This window comes from Borostomias antarcticus, assembly GCF_949987555.1.
Source record: "Borostomias antarcticus genome assembly, contig: scaffold_92, whole genome shotgun sequence".
NCBI classification, from domain to species: domain Eukaryota; kingdom Metazoa; phylum Chordata; class Actinopteri; order Stomiiformes; family Stomiidae; genus Borostomias; species Borostomias antarcticus.
Window position 1 is genome coordinate 449,282 of NW_028176159.1, and position 19,301 is coordinate 468,582.

The following is a 19,301-nucleotide window of genomic DNA, read 5'->3' on the forward strand; positions in this document are numbered from 1 at the left end:
AAGTGTGAATTTCATGTCCGCTCAGTTCAGTTTCTGGGGTACATCATTGGAGAGGGTCAGGTGAAGGCTACCCCAGAGAAGATCAGGGCAGTGGTCGAGTGGCCCACCCCCACAACCAGAAAGGAGCTACAGAGGTTTCTTGGGTTTGCAAACTTTTACCGACGGTTTATCCGTGACTACAGCCGAGTTGCTTCCCCCATGATGGCCCTGACCTCTAGGACCACTCCCTTCTCCTGGACACCCGAGGCAGACGCTGCGTTCAGGGCCTTGAAAGCACTCTTCACCTCTGCCCCGGTGCTTACCCAACCAGACCCCTCACGTCAGTTCATCGTGGAGGTTGACGCATCGGACACGGGAGTGGGGGCGGTCCTGTCACAGCGATCGGCCTCCAACGACAAGCTCCACCCCTGCGCCTTCTTCTCTCGCCGCCTTGAACCGGCGGAACGCAATTACGACGTGGGGAACAAGGAGCTGCTCGCTGTCCAGCTGGCCCTGCAGGAATGGAGACATTGGTTGGAGGGGGCGGAACAACCGTTTATCGTGTGGACAGATAATAAAAACCTGGTTAACCTCCAGAACGCCAAGAGGCTAAACCCCAGGCAGGCCCGGTGGGCGCTGTTCTTCGGGTGCTTCCGGTTTACCATCACCTACCGGCCGGGGTCTCGCAACGTCAAGCGTGATGCGTTGTCACGCCAATTTGCTCCCCCGGAACCGAGTGCCGCAGAGCCTGACACGATCCTACCTCCCTCCTGTGTGGTGGGCGCGGTCACATGGGAGATCGAGGGCGTGGTCAGGGACGCCCAGAGGAGCCAACCGGACCCAGGTAAAGGCCCCCCTAACCGACTGTTTGTGCCTGATCTAGTCCGTTCCCAGGTCATCCAGTGGGTCCACGCATCCCGGCTTGCCTGTCACCCAGGGGTCAACCGCACCCTGGCTCTGCTTAAGAAGCGTTTTTGGTTGCCCACCATGTCAGCTGACACCCGGGAATACATCCAGGCCTGCACAGTCTGTGCCCAGAGCAAGGCGTCGCACCAACCCTCCTCCGGTCTGCTACGCCCCCTGCCTGTTCCTGGCCGCCCTTGGAGCCACATCGGGCTGGACTTCGTGTGCGGGCTCCCTCTGTCCAATGGTAACACCACCATACTAACTATTATTGACCGGTTTTCTAAGGCCGCCCATTTTGTGCCCCTATCCAAGCTCCCCTCAGCTTCAGAGACCGCGGCTCTCCTGGTGACCCATGTGGTCCGGCTCCACGGCATTCCCGTGGACATTGTCTCGGACCGAGGACCCCAGTTTACGTCCCAAGTGTGGCGGGAGTTCTGCCGGGCTATTGGAGCCACCGTGAGCCTGTCCTCCGGCTACCACCCCCAGACTAACGGGCAGGCTGAACGGGCCAACCAGTTCCTTGGGAATGCGCTGCGCTGTGTCACCACTCGGAACCCGTCCGCCTGGAGCGACTACTTCTCCTGGGTTGAGTATGCTCACAACTCCCTGTCCAATGCCTCCACTGGTCTGTCCCCTTTTGAATGCTCTCTGGGCTACCAGCCACCATTGTTCCCTGAGCAGGAGGGGGAACTCACCGTGCCCTCAGTCCAGAGCCACATCCGTCGCTGCCGCAGGGTGTGGAGAGAGACCCGAACCGCCCTGCTCCGCTCTGCCCACCGCAGCCGGCGTAACGCGGATCGCCACCGGGTCCCAGCTCCAGCTTACCAACCAGGTCAGAGTGTATGGTTATCCTCCAAGGACATCCCATTGCAAGCATCCTCCCGTAAGCTGACACCCCGGTACCTGGGCCCATACGTCATCGACAGCATAGTCAACCCCTCAGCGATCAGGCTCAAGTTGCCTCCCGCCATGAGGATACATCCGACCTTCCATGTGTCCCGTATCAAGCCTGCCTCTGTCAGCCCACTGTGTCCACCAGGAGACCCGCCACCACCGGTCCGGATCATCGATGACAACCTTGCCTGGACGGTACGGCGCTTGCTGAGGGTCCGTCGGCGGGGCCGGGGACTCCAGTATCTGGTGGACTGGGAGGGTTATGGGCCTTAGGAACGGAGTTGGGTTCCCCGCAGGTTCATTCTGGACCCAGCTCTCATCCGGGATTTCCACCGTGACCATCCTGGCCAGCCCGGTCGGTCGCCAGGAGGCGCCCGTAGAGGGGGGGGGTCCTGTCACGGCACCGCCGCGTCAGCCTCGTCCACCTCCTCAGCCCCCTGACCCCGGCCCGAGCCCCGGTTCTGATGCTGGTCCCCAGCCTGTCCCTGTCTCTCCAGTGCCGGACTCCATTTCCCCCAGCACCTCCCAGAGCCTGCAGCGGGAACTGCGGGCACGTCTGCGGTCACAAGCCAGACACGCCCCCGATCCACACCTGCCGTGCGTCACCTTGATTGCCTCTCCTCCACACCTCAACGCACCTGGTCCTGATCAGCCAATCAACGCACCTGGTCCTGATCAGCCAATCGCCAGCAGGATAAGAAGCTGGTCCACACAGCCCTCTGTGCCAGATCGTTGACCAACCAACCTAGTGGGTACACGTCTCTAGCTCCCTGCCTCGTCTGTTTTTGAACCTTGCCTTACCCTGTTCTCCCTGTCCCAGTATCCAGTTCCTGCCTGACCCACGCCTGTACGATTACCCTGCTCCTGCCTGACCCACACCTGTACGATTACCCCGCTCCTGCCTGACCCACACCTGTACGACAACCCCGCTCCTGCCTGACCATCGCCTGTACGACTACCACGCTCCTGCCTGACCATCACCTGTACGACTACCACGCTCCTGCCTGACCATCGCCTGTACGACTACCACGTCCCCGCCTGACCCACGCCTGTCTACGGACCACGTTACTGCCTGCCTCTCCCCGGATCTCAATAAACGTGCCTACGGGCTTTCACCCCAATCGTGTCTGCTCTTGGGTCCTCCATCAAAACCCTAACACTGGGTATGAAATGCGCTATACAAATACAGCTTTGATTGATTGATTGATACCACTTCATATCACAGCGAGCATACTGTAGCTATACAGCTCTTTACAACACAGGACAGTAGGTCTATACCTAGCTGTACAGCACTTTACAACATACAACAGTAGTCATATACCTACTGTAGCTACTGTATACAAGTACTTTACAATACAGCACAATAGACCTATACCTAGCAGCACATTAGGCCTATATTTAGATATACAGGACTTTCCAACACAGCACGGTAGGCCTAGCTGGATAACACTTTACCAAACAGAAACCAAAAGAATCAAGTATTATTATTATTATTATTATTATTATTATATTTATCTGCCCCAGTCTGACTGAAGTCCTATAAAGCAACTGGTTATTCACCAGATCACTGATGAAGAGGAGGTTCACCCAGGATCTCATATTACCCAGAGCCATCACTGCTAGTCCTCTAATCAACCAGTATCAACACATCATTTATATGACAACTTGGTTAAACAAAGCTCAGAGAGCAATATGTACTCTATTCTGTCTTCAATTGGGGGTGTTTTTGTCAAAGAATGAATACAGAATTATTGTAGAAAATTCTTACTCTAAAGTTTATCCCCATTATGGACTTACTTGTTTTCTCTAAGTCAGTGTGTCAAATCCAGAAGTCACTAGCTACTCTGATGAGGTGGAATGGATCACTGACTGTTTAAGTGTCTGCGTCAGCAACGTCTACTATGACATCATAAAAGCAATGGGAGATGTAACGTGGCGAGGCGCCCTCTAGTGGTTTTGATAGGGGTGTGGAAGTGTTGGAGTCGGACTGATGAGTGCATTTATGAAATAGGATATCTACATTAGGTAAACACGGGTGTAATTATTAAAAAGGCGAGGTTGCTGCGAGTGGTTGCTAAGCAAAGCGTTCACTAAGTGTAGTCACAAGCACCAACCACCCTCTCCCCCCACCGGGACGGCTCCCTCTCTCCTCCCCGATAGGTAGATTTGGGTAGCGTTCTTTGAGCGCGAAGGACGACCGAGAGGCGAGATTAGCGTTCGTTCAAGTAATAATAAAAAAAAGAGTCCCATAGCCATTGAATTGGTGGTAGGCTATTTTGAGGTTGGTCATTTCTCCGAGTGAGAATTGTGAAGCGTGGCGAGTGAGCGTGAGAATAGGCTGCTATGCGTGTCTGAGACTTGGCAGCTCCGGGTTTCACTGATCTAGCGGTCAGTAAATTCGACCAAATTTCAAGAGGTGGACATCACTGGATTCATCTCGGCATACAGATAATTCAAGAGCAATTGACTCATGTTTACGAAGCACACCAACATAGTGCTCTGATCAGCTGCACTCTCCAGTGAAGTTCTCAAAACGCGACAGATGCCCGGATCCGTAGTAGCCTAGATCTCATTGTATTACAGTAATTTAGCAGACGCGTTTATCCAAAGCAACTAACAATAATTGCATTTAACGTAGGAAAAGCCAATGTAGGCTACTAGCCTACTAGGCTACTTGCCGGAACTCACAAGTGCATCTCCTTTCTAAAACAAGTGCATAATCTAGTGCTGAAGGCAAAGTGCAAGAATAGCAATCTAAAATACAATAGAGGGATCTTTGTAGTTCTCTCTGTAAAATAACTACAACGTAGACCTTAATTAAAGAAAAAAAAAGTACCTTTGAGAAACCGCACATTATTGCGGCGGAATTTGATATTGTTAGTAGCCTAGTTTATGGCTTTGTCAATCCATTGATATCGATTTATAATTATTTCAAGTTTTTCTCCCTATGCAAAAGATGGGGCGGTTGTGTGAACCCAACCAGTAGAGAGCGTAGTTTTACGCTTTGGCTCCCTTGAACATAGATGGTGAAGTGGGCTTTCTGGAGCGTACAGGGAACATAGTAGGCTAATGCTGATGATTTCTGTCACGGGCAGACACTGCATACCCTCAGTCCCCTAATAGGTCTTATTTCATTTCAACTTGGCTATTAACTTGATGGAGCATGTTACATTTGAGCAATATGATGATAATATGGCTAAAAGGTAGGCTACAATATGTCACAGTGCACTGGCTACTGCTATCATGTACAGTACTCCTACACATAGTAACTTCAGTTTTACAAGATGCCACAGTGCACTGGCTACTGCTATCAATACGATACAGTACAGTGCTCCTAAAATACCTATGTTATATACAGATGCCCTCAGCTGCAGGATCATCTCCTTTGATGATTTTACCTCTTTTGAATACCACGCTATGTTCTTAAAATGCCAGCCCCCAGTTCTGGCAGTAACCGTGTATAGGCCTCCTAAACAATGCCCTGCCTTCTCTACCGAATTTTCAGAACTCCTGTCCATTGTTACGGTTTCACCTCCACACACGCCCCCCTCCTCCGCCTCTCCACAACCCTCCACCTCTGTGCCTACCTCACACGCCCCCTGCGGCTCGGCATGGGCACTGAGGGCGCTCCAACGACAGCTGAAATGAGTTGAGCTGATGGGCGAATGAGCTTATGGCCGGATCACTGCACACCTGCTGCCACCTTCTCATGAACCCCCTCTACCTACAAGATGCCGGTTTCTACAGCCATTCATCGCCAGATCATCCCTAAGAAACGCCTGGCAAGTATCGTAGGTTTTAAACAAAGTATTTCTGCTTATATATATGTGTGTTTGTGTGCTCTCTGGACCACCGCACCTCAAGGCTTACTCGTCTCTCCGTGTTCCCTACAGAACGACCAGGTGTGCTGTGATCCGGCTTGCCTGCCCATCAATCTGCCCGCCACGCACTGCAGCTGCTCCAACCGGCCTCAACCTCCAGCCTGCCAGGCTCCCAACCTGAGCCATCCGGGCACTACCTTCCCTCCCAGCTCCAGCAATAAACGCCCTGCTGGGCAAAGAGCTTCCTGCCTCCTGTGTCGTGCACTTGAGCCCCGTAGCTAACTAGCCTTAACAGTCCATCATCCATACAAATTATGACACCCTTGATCTAGTGATTACTAAGGGCCTGACTATCACTGTCTCCTCTATTAGTGACCTCGCTCTCTCTGACCATTTCTGTATCTTCTTCACTGCATTGGTTCCTAAAGTCAAAAGTAGTACTAGCGCTTTATCAAGAAACGTTATCTTACCTCCGCAGTATCCGATAGTTTTAGAGGAATAATGATCACAAACAATTTATCAACTCCAGAAGTGGGGCCGTCAGGCACTATTGAAGACTTAGCATCCGCCTTTAACACCAGAGTAGGGGCAGTCTTGGATTCTGTAGCACCTATTAAACAGAAAAAGATCACAGCCAATCATAAAGCTCCATGGCGAAATGAGGAAACAAATCAACTAAAGAGAACCTGCAGAAAATCTGAGCGTATATGGAGAAAGACCAAGCTACAGGTCCACCATGATATTCTCAAAGAACATCTCGCTGCCTTTGATAAAGCAATAAGAAATGCAAGGAAAGACCACTTCTCAAAATTCATATCTATCAACCGCAATAATTCAAGAGTGCTCTTCTCAACAATTGATAGCCTAATAAACCCTGCCGTAAAAACACCAGATAACCTGCTCTCTACCTCCAAATGTGAGGAATTTGCAGCTTACTTCAGAGATAAGATTATGAATATTAGGAGGAAAGTCACCCAGGAAAGGCCATGCATCCTGTTCACAGATCCTCTTCCTCCATGTAATGGACATATGAGCTTGTTTACACTGGTGGACACAGAAATGTTGAGAAAAGTAGTATCCAAACTCAAATCCTCCACAAGCCTGCTGGATCCCATCCCCACTGATTTTTTCAAAACAATTTTTTACTCTGTATCCTATGACATTTTAGCCATTGTTAATGACTCCCTATCTACAGGTGTCTTCCCACCAATACTTAAAACTGCTTTGGTGAGACCCGTGCTGAAGAAAAACAACTTAGACACTTCAGTTCTTAGCAATTTTAGACCAATCTCCAACCTTCCCTTTTTGAGTAAAATTCTGGAAACGATTGTTTTCAAACAGATTAATGATTTTCAAACAGATTAATGATTTCCTAGCTACAAGTTCTACCCTTGACCTTTTCCAGTCCGGCTTTCGCGCCCATCATAGCACAGAGACGGCATTAGTCAAAGTTGTAAATGACCTCAGAATTAATGCTGACTCCAAAGAGCTCTCTGTTCTCATCCTCCTGGACCTGAGTGCAGCCTTTGATACTGTAGATTATGCAATCCTCATCAAAAGACTGGAGAAGTGGGTTGGCCTCTCCGGTCCAGTCCTTTATTGGCTTAGGACCTATCTAACCGGTCGTGATTTCTTCGTTGCACTCGGTGACCATAGCTCAGGAAAGATCCCTATGACCTGTGGGGTGCCCCAAGGATCGATCCTAGGACCTCTACTCTTCAGCCTGTACATGGTGCCCCTTGGCAGTGTCATCAGGAGGCACAACATTAGCTACCATAGCTACGCAGATGATACCCAACTCTATATTTCTGTAACACCCAGTAACTACAGCTTGATTGACTGCCTTGTCAAGTGTATTACGGATATAAATGTATGGATGTCACATAATTTCCTCCAACTAAACCAGGACAAAACAGAAGAACTGATCATTGGAGAAAAAGCTGAAAGAGAGAAACTATCTGCACATTTAAAAACTCTGGAAATTGACACCAAATGCCAGGCTAAAAACCCAGGTGTCATACTTGACTCAGATCTTAATTTCGAAAACCACATCATGAATATTACAAAGACATCTTTTTACCACTTAAGGAACATTGCCATGGTGCAACCCTTTCTCTCTCAGGCTGACACCGAAAGACTAATGCATACTTTCATCACAAGCAGGCTGGACTACTGCAATGCTCTACTATAAGGCCTACCAAAGAAAGCAATCTCTAAGCTACAAATGATACAGAATGCTGCAGGACGAGTCCTCACTAAGACTAGGCGCAGGGCACACATCACACCAGACTTTAAATCACTACACTGGTTACCTGTCAACTCTAGAATAGACTTTAAAATACTATTACTAGTCTATAAATCTCTCCACAGTCACGCACCAGAAAACATTTCAGACATGCTTGTCAGGTACATGCCCAACAGACCACTCAGATCCTCAGGTACTGAACTCGTAACAGTCCCAAAAGCCAGGACCAAGAAAGACGGAGAGGCAGCTTTTAGTTTCTATGCCCCCAACTTCTGGAACTCCCTGCCGGAGTGCCTAAGAAGGGTCGAAACAACGGAGGACTTCAAGCAAGATCTCAAGACGTACCTTTTTGGCCTAGCCTACAATCACTAGCCAGGACCTTGAGACACAGAAAGGCAGCCTCAAACCTACCTGTGAATCCTCTGTATACATTGGTGTATATCCTGCTATGCACTCTATGTATATCAAGTTGTGTACAGAAGCTGGTTGCCCTGAAACAGGCTTGTTCTGTTCTGATATCTGTGTTGCTTCAAAGGCTCAGCGTGCTTCTAACCGTTTTCTGTCTCCCCTAGTGCCTCTCTCTCTTCCTCCTACCTTCTAACCAGGTCCAGTGGATGCCCCACTGACACCCGCACACCACCCTGAGTCCGATAGATACCCCCGTGTCAGCTGTGGATGTCGTAGTATTTAGTTAACACACACACACACGTACACACATCAGTCCACATCCGGCTTAGGCCTGGACCTGGGCCCAGTCCCCCTTCCCCTCACCCTAACCCGGGTCCGTATCCTTTTCCTACCCCCTCTCTACCCCAACCCCTGCCTCTATCTGGGCCCAGGCACATTCACGCACACACAGACATACACCAGTGTTTGCCATGTCTCTCCTATTATGTTTTTAGCCTCTCTTACTCTGAAAATGTAATTTAATGTAATTTATTGCTTTATAAATGTTCTTAGCCGGTAGACAAACATACTCCAGGAGCTTGCTCGATTTCCTTGTTGAGAGGGGTCAGGGAAGAATTTGTACAGCTCACTTTTTGCTTCCCTCTGGAATATGTAGGGATGGGATGTATCCCCACCTCCCTTGTTCTCTGTAAAGCGCATTGTGTTGCCTCTGGGTATGAAATGCGCTATACAAATACAGCTTTGATTGATTGATTGATTGATTGATACCACTTCACATCACAGCGAGCATACTGTAGCTATACAGCTCTTTACAACACAGGACAGTAGGTCTATACCTAGCTGTACAGCACTTTACAACATACAACAGTAGTCATATACCTACTGTAGCTACTGTATACAAGTACTTTACAATACAGCACAATAGACCCATACCTAGCAGCACATTAGGCCTATATTTAGATATACAGGACTTTCCAACACAGCACAGTAGGCCTAGCTGGATAACACTTTACCAAACAGAAACCAAAAGAATCAAGTATTATTATTATTATTATATTAATCTGCCCCAGTCTGACTGAAGTCCTATAAAGCAAGTGGTTATTCACCAGATCACTGATGAAGAGGAGGTTCACCCAGGAACTCATATTACCCAGAGCCATCACTGCTAGTCCTCTAATCAACCAGTATCAACACATCATTTATATGACAACTTGGTTAAACAAAGCTCAGAGAGCAATATGTACTCTATTCTGTCTTCAATTGGGGGTGTTTTTGTCAAAGAATGAATACAGAATAATTGTAGAAAATTCTTACTCTAAAGTTTATCCCCATTATGGACTTACTTGTTTTCTCTAAGTCAGTGTGTCAGATCCAGAAGTCACTAGCTACTCTGATGAGGTGGAATGGATCACTGACTGTTTAAGTGTCTGCGTCACTCTGCGTCAGCAACGTCTACTATGACATCATAAAAGCAATGGGAGATGTAACGTGGCGAGGCGCCCTCTAGTGGTTTTGATAAGTTAACATGATACGTTTTTTGTCAAATATCTCGGAAAGGGAAGCTCGTACAGCAAATGTATCTGCATAGGGGACTGCTAACTGTAGAATTTGATGAGGAATCGAATGAGCCCATCTGCGAGGCTCTACGACTTTCGATTCAAAAGTTATAGCCTTTTGAGCCTGTGAGTTGCCATCACTGCTAGTCCTCTAATCAACCAGTATCAACACATCATTTATATGACAACTTGGTTAAACAAAGCTCAGAGAGCAATATGTACTCTATTCTGTCTTCAATTGGGGGTGTTTTTGTCAAAGAATGAATACAGAATAATTGTAGAAAATTCTTACTCTAAAGTTTATCCCCATTATGGACTTACTTGTTTTCTCTAAGTCAGTGTGTCAGATCCAGAAGTCACTAGCTACTCTGATGAGGTGGAATGGATCACTGACTGTTTAAGTGTCTGCGTCAGCAAAGTCTACTATGACATCATAAAAGCAATGGGAGATGTAACGTGGCGAGGCGCCCTCTAGTGGTTTTGATAAGTTAACATGATACGTTTTTTGTCAAATATCTCGGAAAGGGAAGCTCGTACAGCAAATTTATCTGAATAGGGGACTGCTAACTGTAGAATTTGATGAGGAATCGAATGAGCCCATCTGCGAGGCTCTACGACTTTCGATTCAAAAGTTATAGCCTTTTGAGCCTGTGAGTTGCCATCACTGCTAGTCCTCTAATCAACCAGTATCAACACATCATTTATATGACAACTTGGTTAAACAAAGCTCAGAGAGCAATATGTACTCTATTCTGTCTTCAATTGGGGGTGTTTTTGTCAAAGAATGAATACAGAATAATTGTAGAAAATTCTTACTCTAAAGTTTATCCCCATTATGGACTTACTTGTTTTCTCTAAGTCAGTGTGTCAGATCCAGAAGTCACTAGCTACTCTGATGAGGTGGAATGGATCACTGACTGTTTAAGTGTCTGCGTCAGCAACGTCTACTATGACATCATAAAAGCAATGGGAGATGTAACGTGGCGAGGCGCCCTCTAGTGGTTTTGATAAGTTAACATGATACGGTTTTTTTCAAATATCTCGGAAACGGAAGCTCGTACAGCAAATTTATCTGCGTAGGGGACTGCTACCTGTAGAATTTGATGAGGAATCGAATGAGCCCATCTGCGAGGCTCTACGACTTTCGATTCAAAAGTAATAGCCGTTTGAGCCACATCATTTTTCATATCTGTTTGGTTTTTGTCAAATATCTCGGAAACCGAAGCTCGTACAGCAAATTTATCTGCATAGGGGACTGCTACCTGTAGAATTTGATGAGGAATCGAATGAGCCCATCTGCGAGGCTCTACGACTTTCGATTCAAAAGTTATAGCCGTTTGAACCACATCATTTTCATATCTGTACGGTTTTTGTCCGATTTCAAGGACATTTGACACATCATTTTTCATATCTGTACGGTTTTTGTCAAATATCTCGGAAACGGAAGCTCGTACAGCAAATTTATCTGCATAGGGGACTGCTAACTGTAGAATTTGATGAGGAATCGAATGAGCCCATCTGCGAGGCTCTACGACTTTCGATTCAAAAGTTATAGCCTTTTGAGCCACATCATTTTTCTTATCTGTTTGGTTTTTGTCAAATATCTCGGAAACCGAAGCTCATACAGCAAATTTACCTCCATAGGGGACTGCTAACTGTAGAATTTGATGAGGAATCGAATGAGCCCATCTGCGAGGCTCTACGACTTTCGATTCAAAAGTTATAGCCTTTTGAGCCTGTGAGTTGCCATCACTGCTAGTCCTCTAATCAACCAGTATCAACACATCATTTATATGACAACTTGGTTAAACAAAGCTCAGAGAGCAATATGTACTCTATTCTGTCTTCAATTGGGGGTGTTTTTGTCAAAGAATGAATACAGAATAATTGTAGAAAATTCTTACTCTAAAGTTTATCCCCATTATGGACTTACTTGTTTTCTCTAAGTCAGTGTGTCAGATCCAGAAGTCACTAGCTACTCTGATGAGGTGGAATGGATCACTGACTGTTTAAGTGTCTGCGTCAGCAACGTCTACTATGACATCATAAAAGCAATGGGAGATGTAACGTGGCGAGGCGCCCTCTAGTGGTTTTGATAAGTTAACATGATACGGTTTTTGTCAAATATCTCGGAAACGGAAGCTCGTACAGCAAATTTATCTGCATAGGGGACTGCTAACTGTAGAATTTGATGAGGAATCGAATGAGCCCATCTGCGAGGCTCTACGACTTTCGATTCAAAAGTTATAGCCGTTTGAACCACATCATTTTCATATCTGTACGGTTTTTGTCCGATTTCAAGGACATTTGACACATCATTTTTCATATCTGTACGGTTTTTGTCAAATATCTCGGAAACGGAAGCTCTTACAGCAAATTTATCTGCATAGGGGACTGCTAACTGTAGAATTTGATGAGGAATCGAATGAGCCCATCTGCGAGGCTCTACGACTTTCGATTCAAAAGTTATAGCCTTTTGAGCCACATCATTTTTCTTATCTGTTTGGTTTTTGTCAAATATCTCGGAAACGGAAGCTCGTACAGCAAATTTACCTGCATAGGGGACTGCTAACTGTAGAATTTGATGAGGAATCGAATGAGCCCATCTGCGAGGCTCTACGACTTTCGATTCAAAAGTTATAGCCTTTTGAGCCTGTGAGTTGCCATCACTGCTAGTCCTCTAATCAACCAGTATCAACACATCATTTATAACAACTTGGTTAAACAAAGCTCAGAGAGCAATATGTACTCTATTCTGTCTTCAATTGGGGGTGTTTTTGTCAAAGAATGAATACAGAATAATTGTAGAAAATTCTTACTCTAAAGTTTATCCCCATTATGGACTTACTTGTTTTCTCTAAGTCAGTGTGTCAGATCCAGAAGTCACTAGCTACTCTGATGAGGTGGAATGGATCACTGACTGTTTAAGTGTCTGCGTCAGCAACGTCTACTATGACATCATAAAAGCAATGGGAGATGTAACGTGGCGAGGCGCCCTCTAGTGGTTTTGATAAGTTAACATGATACGGTTTTTGTCAAATATCTCGGAAACGGAAGCTCGTACAGCAAATTTATCTGCATAGGGGACTGCTAACTGTAGAATTTGATGAGGAATCGAATGAGCCCATCTGCGAGGCTCTACGACTTTCGATTCAAAAGTTATAGCCGTTTGAACCACATCATTTTCATATCTGTACGGTTTTTGTCCGATTTCAAGGACATTTGACACATCATTTTTCATATCTGTACGGTTTTTGTCAAATATCTCGGAAACGGAAGCTCGTACAGCAAATTTATCTGCAAGAGGACTGCTAACTGTAGAATTTGATGAGGAATCGAATGAGCCCATCTGCGAGGCTCTACGACTTTCGATTCAAAAGTTATAGCCGTTTGAGCCACATCATTTTTCATATCTGTACGGTTTTTGTCAAATATCTCGGAAACGGAAGCTCGTACAGCAAATTTATCTGTATAGGGGACTGCTAACTGTAGAATTTGATGAGGAATCGAATGAGCCCATCTGCGAGGCTCTACGACTTTCGATTCAAAAGTTATAGCCTTTTGAGCCTGTGAGTTGCCATCACTGCTAGTCCTCTAATCAACCAGTATCAACACATCATTTATATGACAACTTGGTTAAACAAAGCTCAGAGAGCAATATGTACTCTATTCTGTCTTCAATTGGGGGTGTTTTTGTCAAAGAATGAATACAGAATAATTGTAGAAAATTCTTACTCTAAAGTTTATCCCCATTATGGACTTACTTGTTTTCTCTAAGTCAGTGTGTCAGATCCAGAAGTCACTAGCTACTCTGATGAGGTGGAATGGATCACTGACTGTTTAAGTGTCTGCGTCAGCAACGTCTACTATGACATCATAAAAGCAATGGGAGATGTAACGTGGCGAGGCGCCCTCTAGTGGTTTTGATAGGGGTGTGGAAGTGTTGGAGTCGGACTGATGAGTGCATTTTTGAAATAGGATATCTACATTAGGTAAACACGGGTGTAATTAATAAAAAGGCGAGGTTGCTGCGAGTGGTTGCTAAGCAAAGCGTTCACTAAGTGTAGTCACAAGCACCAACCCCCCTCTCCCCCCACCGGGACGGCTCCCTCTCTCCTCCCCGATAGGTAGATTTGGGTAGCGTTCTTTGAGCGCGAAGGACGACCGAGAGGCGAGATTAGCGTTCGTTCAAGTAATAATAAAAAAAAGAGTCCCATGGCCATTGAATTGGTAGTAGCCTAGGCTATTTTGAGGTTTGTCATTTCTCGGAGTGAAAATTGTGAAGCGTGGCGAGTGAGCGTGAGAATAGGCTGCAATGCGTGTGTCTGAGACTTGGCAGCCCCGGGTTTCACTGATCTAGCGGCCAGTAAATTCGACCAAATTTCAAGAGGTGGACATCACTGGATTCATCTCGGCATACAGATAATTCAAGAGCAATTGACTCATGTTTACGAAGCACACCAACATAGTGCTCTGATCAGCTGCACTCTCCAGTGAAGTTCTCAAAACGCGACAGATGCCCGGATCCGTAGTAGCCTAGATCTCATTGTATTACAGTAATTTAGCAGACGCGTTTATCCAAAGCAACTAACAATAATTGCATTTAACGTAGGAAAAGCCAATGTAGGCTACTAGCCTACTAGGCTACTTGCCGGAACTCACAAGTGCATCTCCTTTCTAAAACAAGTGACTAAGAGCATAATCTAGTGCTGAAGGCAAAGTGCAAGAATAGCAATCTAAAATACAATAGAGGGATCGTTGTAGTTCTCTCTGTAAAATAACTACAACGTAGACCTAAATTAAAGAAATAAAAAGTACCTTTGAGAAACCGCACATTATTGCGGTGGAATTTGATATTGTTAGTAGCCTAGTTTATGGCTTTGTCAATCCATTGATCATCATCATCATCTTCATCCGCTTATCCAGGGTCGGGTCGCGGAGGCAGCAGTTCCATCAGGGGGCCCCAGACATCCCTTTCCCTAGCAGCATCAACCAGCTCTGCCTGGGGAATCTTTAGCCGCTCACAGGCCAGTGCGGAGATGTAGTCCCGCCACCTAGTCCTGGGTCTACCCCGCGGCCTCCTCCCAGCCGGACACGCCTGGAACACCTCCCTAGGGAGGCGCCCAGGAGGCATCCTCACTAGATGCCCGAACCACCTCAACTGGCTCCTTTCGACGCAAAGGAGCAGCGGCTCTACTCCGAGTCTCTCCCGGATGACTGAACTTCTCACCCGATCTCTCAGGGAGACCCCAGCCACCCTCCGGAGAAAACTCATTTCGGCCGCTTGTATCCGTGATCTCGTTCTTTCGGTCATGACCCATCCTTCATGACCATAGGTGAGGGTGGGGACGAAGATAGACCGGTAGATCGAGAGCTTTGCCTTTTGGCTCAGCTCTCTTTTCATCACAACAGTGCGGTAAAGCGACTGCAGAACCACACCAGCTGCTCCGATTCTCCGGCCAAACTCCCTCTCCATGGTTCCCTCACTCGTGAACAAGACCCCCAGATACTTGAACTCCTTCACTTGGGGTAAGGACTCATTTCCTACTCGGAGCGGACAGGCCACCGGTTTCCTGCTGAGAACCATGGCCTCAGATTTAGAAGTGCTTATTCTCATCCCAGCCGCTTCACACTCAGTTGCGAACCTATCCAGAGAGTGCTGGAGGTCGCAGGCAGCTGATGCCATCAGGACCACATCATCTGCAAAAAGCAGTGACGTGATCCCCAGCTCACCGAACTGCAAACCCACCTCCCCCCGGCTACGCCTCGATATCCTCGCGGGGGCACCGGCGTCAGCCATTAAACCTCTGGAACTTGTCCAGAAAGCTGCTGCTCGCCTGGTGTTCAACCACCCCAAATTCTCCCACACAACTTCCCTCCTCCGTTCCCTACACTGGCTCCCTGTAGCGGCTCGCATCCAGTTTAAAACTCTGGCGCTAACCTACAGGGCAATGAAAGGAACAGCCCCCTCCTACCTCCAGGCCATGGTCAAACCCTACATCCCCTCCCGACCACTACGCTCTGCTACCTCAGGGCGACTGGTTGCCCCGTCACTCCGAGGCTCCTGCGGTCGATCGACACGGTCACGGCTCTTCTCTGTCCTGGCCCCGCAGTGGTGGAATGAGCTGCCCACTGATGTCAGGACAGTAGAGTCGCTGCCCATCTTTCGTCGCAGGCTCAAAACTCATCTCTTCAAGAAGTACTACAACAATCCTCCCACCTAAGCACTTATTATATTGCACTGTACTTTAGATTGTGATTCTTGCACTTTGCCTTCAGCACTAGATTATGCTCTTAGTCACTTGTTTGTTTTAGAAAGAAGATGCACTTGTGAGTTCTGGCAAGTAGTAGTACATTGGCTCTTCCTACGTTAAATGCAATTATTGTTAGTCGCTTTGGATAAAAGCGTCTGCTAAATGACTGTAATGTAATGTAATGTAATATCCTGTCCATGAAAATCACAAACAGGATTGGTGACAAAGCGCAGCCCTGGCGGAGGCCAACACCCACCGGAAAGGAAGACGACTTACTGCCGAGGACCCGGACACAGCTCTCGCTCTGGGTGTACAGGGATTGGATGGCCCTAAGTAGGGACCCCCTCACCCATACTCCCGCATAACCCTCCACAAGACCTCTCGAGGGACCCGGTCGTAAGCCTTCTCCAAGTCCACAAAACACATGTAGACAGGTTGGGCAAACTCCCAAGCCCCCTCCAAGATCCTTGCGAGAGTGAAGAGCTGGTCGGTAGTTCCACGACCAGGACGAAATCCGCATTGTTCCTCTTCGATCTGAGGTTCGACTATCGGCCGGACCCTCCTTTCCAGCACCTTGGAGTAAACTTTCCCTGGGAGGCTGAGTAATGTGATGCCTCTATAATTCGCACACACCCTCTGGTCCCCTTTTTTGAATATTGGGACCACCACCCCAGTCTGCCACTCCTTCGGCACTGACCCAGACTTCCACGCAATGTTACAGAGGCGTGTCAACCAAGACAGCCCCTCTACACCCAGCGCCTTCAGCATTTCTGGACGGATCTCATCAGTCCCTGGGGCTCTGCCACTGTGGAGTTGTTTGACTACCTCAGTGACCTCCTCCAAGGACATTGACGACCCCCCATCATCTTCCGGCTCTGCCTCGATCGTAGAGGGTGGATTAGTCGGGTTCAGGAGTTCCTCAAAGTGCTCCTTCCAACGCTCAACAACCTCCTCAGTTGAGGTCAGCAGTGTCCCCTCCTTGCTGTATACAGCTTGGATGGTCCCCCACTTTCCCTTCCTGAGGTGTCTGATGGTCTTCCAGAAACACTTTGGTGCCGACCGAAAGTCCTTCTCCATGGTTTCTCCGAACTCCTCCCACACCCGCTGCTTTGCCTTGGTCACGGCCGAAGCCGCAGCCCTCCGGGCCAGTCGATACCCTGCAACTGTTTCTGGGGTCTCCCAGGCTAACATAACCCGGAAGGCCTCCTTCTTCAGTCGGACGGCTTCCCTCACCACCGCTGTCCACCACGGTGTCCGAGGGTTACCGCCCCTTGAGGTACCTATGGCCCTCAGGCCACAGCTCCCAGCCGCAGCTTCAGCAATGGAGGCTTTGAACACCGACCACTCATGCTCGATGTCCCCAACCTCCACAGGGATGCCTGAGAAGCTCCGCCGGAGGTGGCAATTGAAATCTCTCCGGACAGGCTCTTCCTCCAGACGTTCCCAGTTCACCCTCACTACACGCTTGGGTTTTCCAGGTCTGTCCAGAAGTTTCCCCCGCCATCGAAACCAGCTCACCACCAGATGGTGATCAGTGGACAGCTCTGCCCCTCTCTTTACCCGAGTGTCCAAAACGCATGGCCTCAGATCAGATGATACGATAACGAAATCGATCATCGACCTTCGGCCTAAGGTGTTCTGATGCCAGGTGTACTTGTGGGCATCCTTGTGTTCGAACATGGTGTTTGTTATGGACAAACCGTGACTAGCACAGAAGTCCAACAACAAAACACCACTCGGGTTCAGATCGTGGTGGCCATGCCTTCCAATCACGCCCCTCCAAGTTTCTCCATCATTGCCTACGTGTGCATTGAAGTCCCCCAGTAGGACACTGGAGTCCCCTGCAGGAGCCAACAAAAGGACTCCACTCAGGGTCTGCAGGAAGGCTGAGTACTCTTAACTGCTGTTCGGTGCATAAGCACAAACCACAGTCAGAGTCCCCCCCCCCCCCACAGTCCTAAGGCGCAGAGAGGCGACCCTCTCGTCCACTGGGGTGAACTCCAGCACAGAGGCGCTCAGCTGGGGGCTAGCTAGTATAGCCACACCTGCCTTACGCCTCATACCGTGAGCAACTCCGGAGAAGAACAGGGTCCAACCCCTATCCAGGAGTTTGGTTCCGGTGCCGGTGCTGTGCGTGGAGGTTAGCCCCACCAGGTGTAATTGGTATCGCTCCACCTCCCTCACAAGCTCCACCTCCTTCCCCCCCAGCGAGGTCACGTTCCATGTCCCCAGAGCCAGCCTTTGCCGCCCGGGTCCGGTCCGTCGGTGCCCCCCGCCTTCACCGCCACCTAGTTGGCAGCACACCCGACCCCGACAATTCCTCCCGCGGGTGGTGGGTCCACGGGACGATGGAGGAGGAGATGGTGCTTCCACGTTGCTTATTCGGGCTGCCCGGCCACCAGGCGCTCGCATGCGGGCCCTCCGTCTGGGCCTGGCTCCAGACAAGGGCCCCGGGCTTCCTCCGGGCCGGGTCTCTCTTCCTTTTTGGTGTTCTGTCATCAGCGTTTTTTCCTGTAACACCAGGTAGGGGGGCTAGGGGGTACTACCACTTGCCCAAGGTGGACCCCCAGACTAGTGGAGGGAAGGAGGCGTCTTACTTCTCCATTCTAGTTTTGCAACTAGCCACTGCCGCACAATCCATTGATATCGATTTATAATTATTTCAAGTTTTTCTCCCTATGCAAAAGATGGGGCGGTTGTCTGAACCCAACCAGTAGAGAGCGTAGTTTTACGCTTTGGCTCCCTTGAACATAGATGGTGAAGTGGGCTATCTGGAGCGTACAGGGAACATAGTAGGCTAATGCTGATGATTTCTGTCACGGGCAGCATACACTGCATACCCTCAGTCCCCTAATAGGTCTTATTTCATTTCAACTTGGCTATTAACTTGATGGAGCATGTTACATTTGAGCAATATGATGATAATATGGCTAAAAGGTAGGCTACAATATGTCACAGTGCACTGGCTACTGCTATCATGTACAGTACTCCTACACATAGTAACTTCAGTTTTACAAGATGCCACAGTGCACTGGCTACTGCTATCAATACGATACAGTACAGTGCTCCTAAAATACCTATGTTATATACAGATGCCCTCAGCTGCAGGATCATCTCCTTTGATGATTTTACCTCTTTTGAATACCACGCTATGTTCTTAAAATGCCAGCCCCCAGTTCTGGCAGTAACAGTGTATAGGCCTCCTAAACAATGCCCTGCCTTCTCTACCGAATTTTCA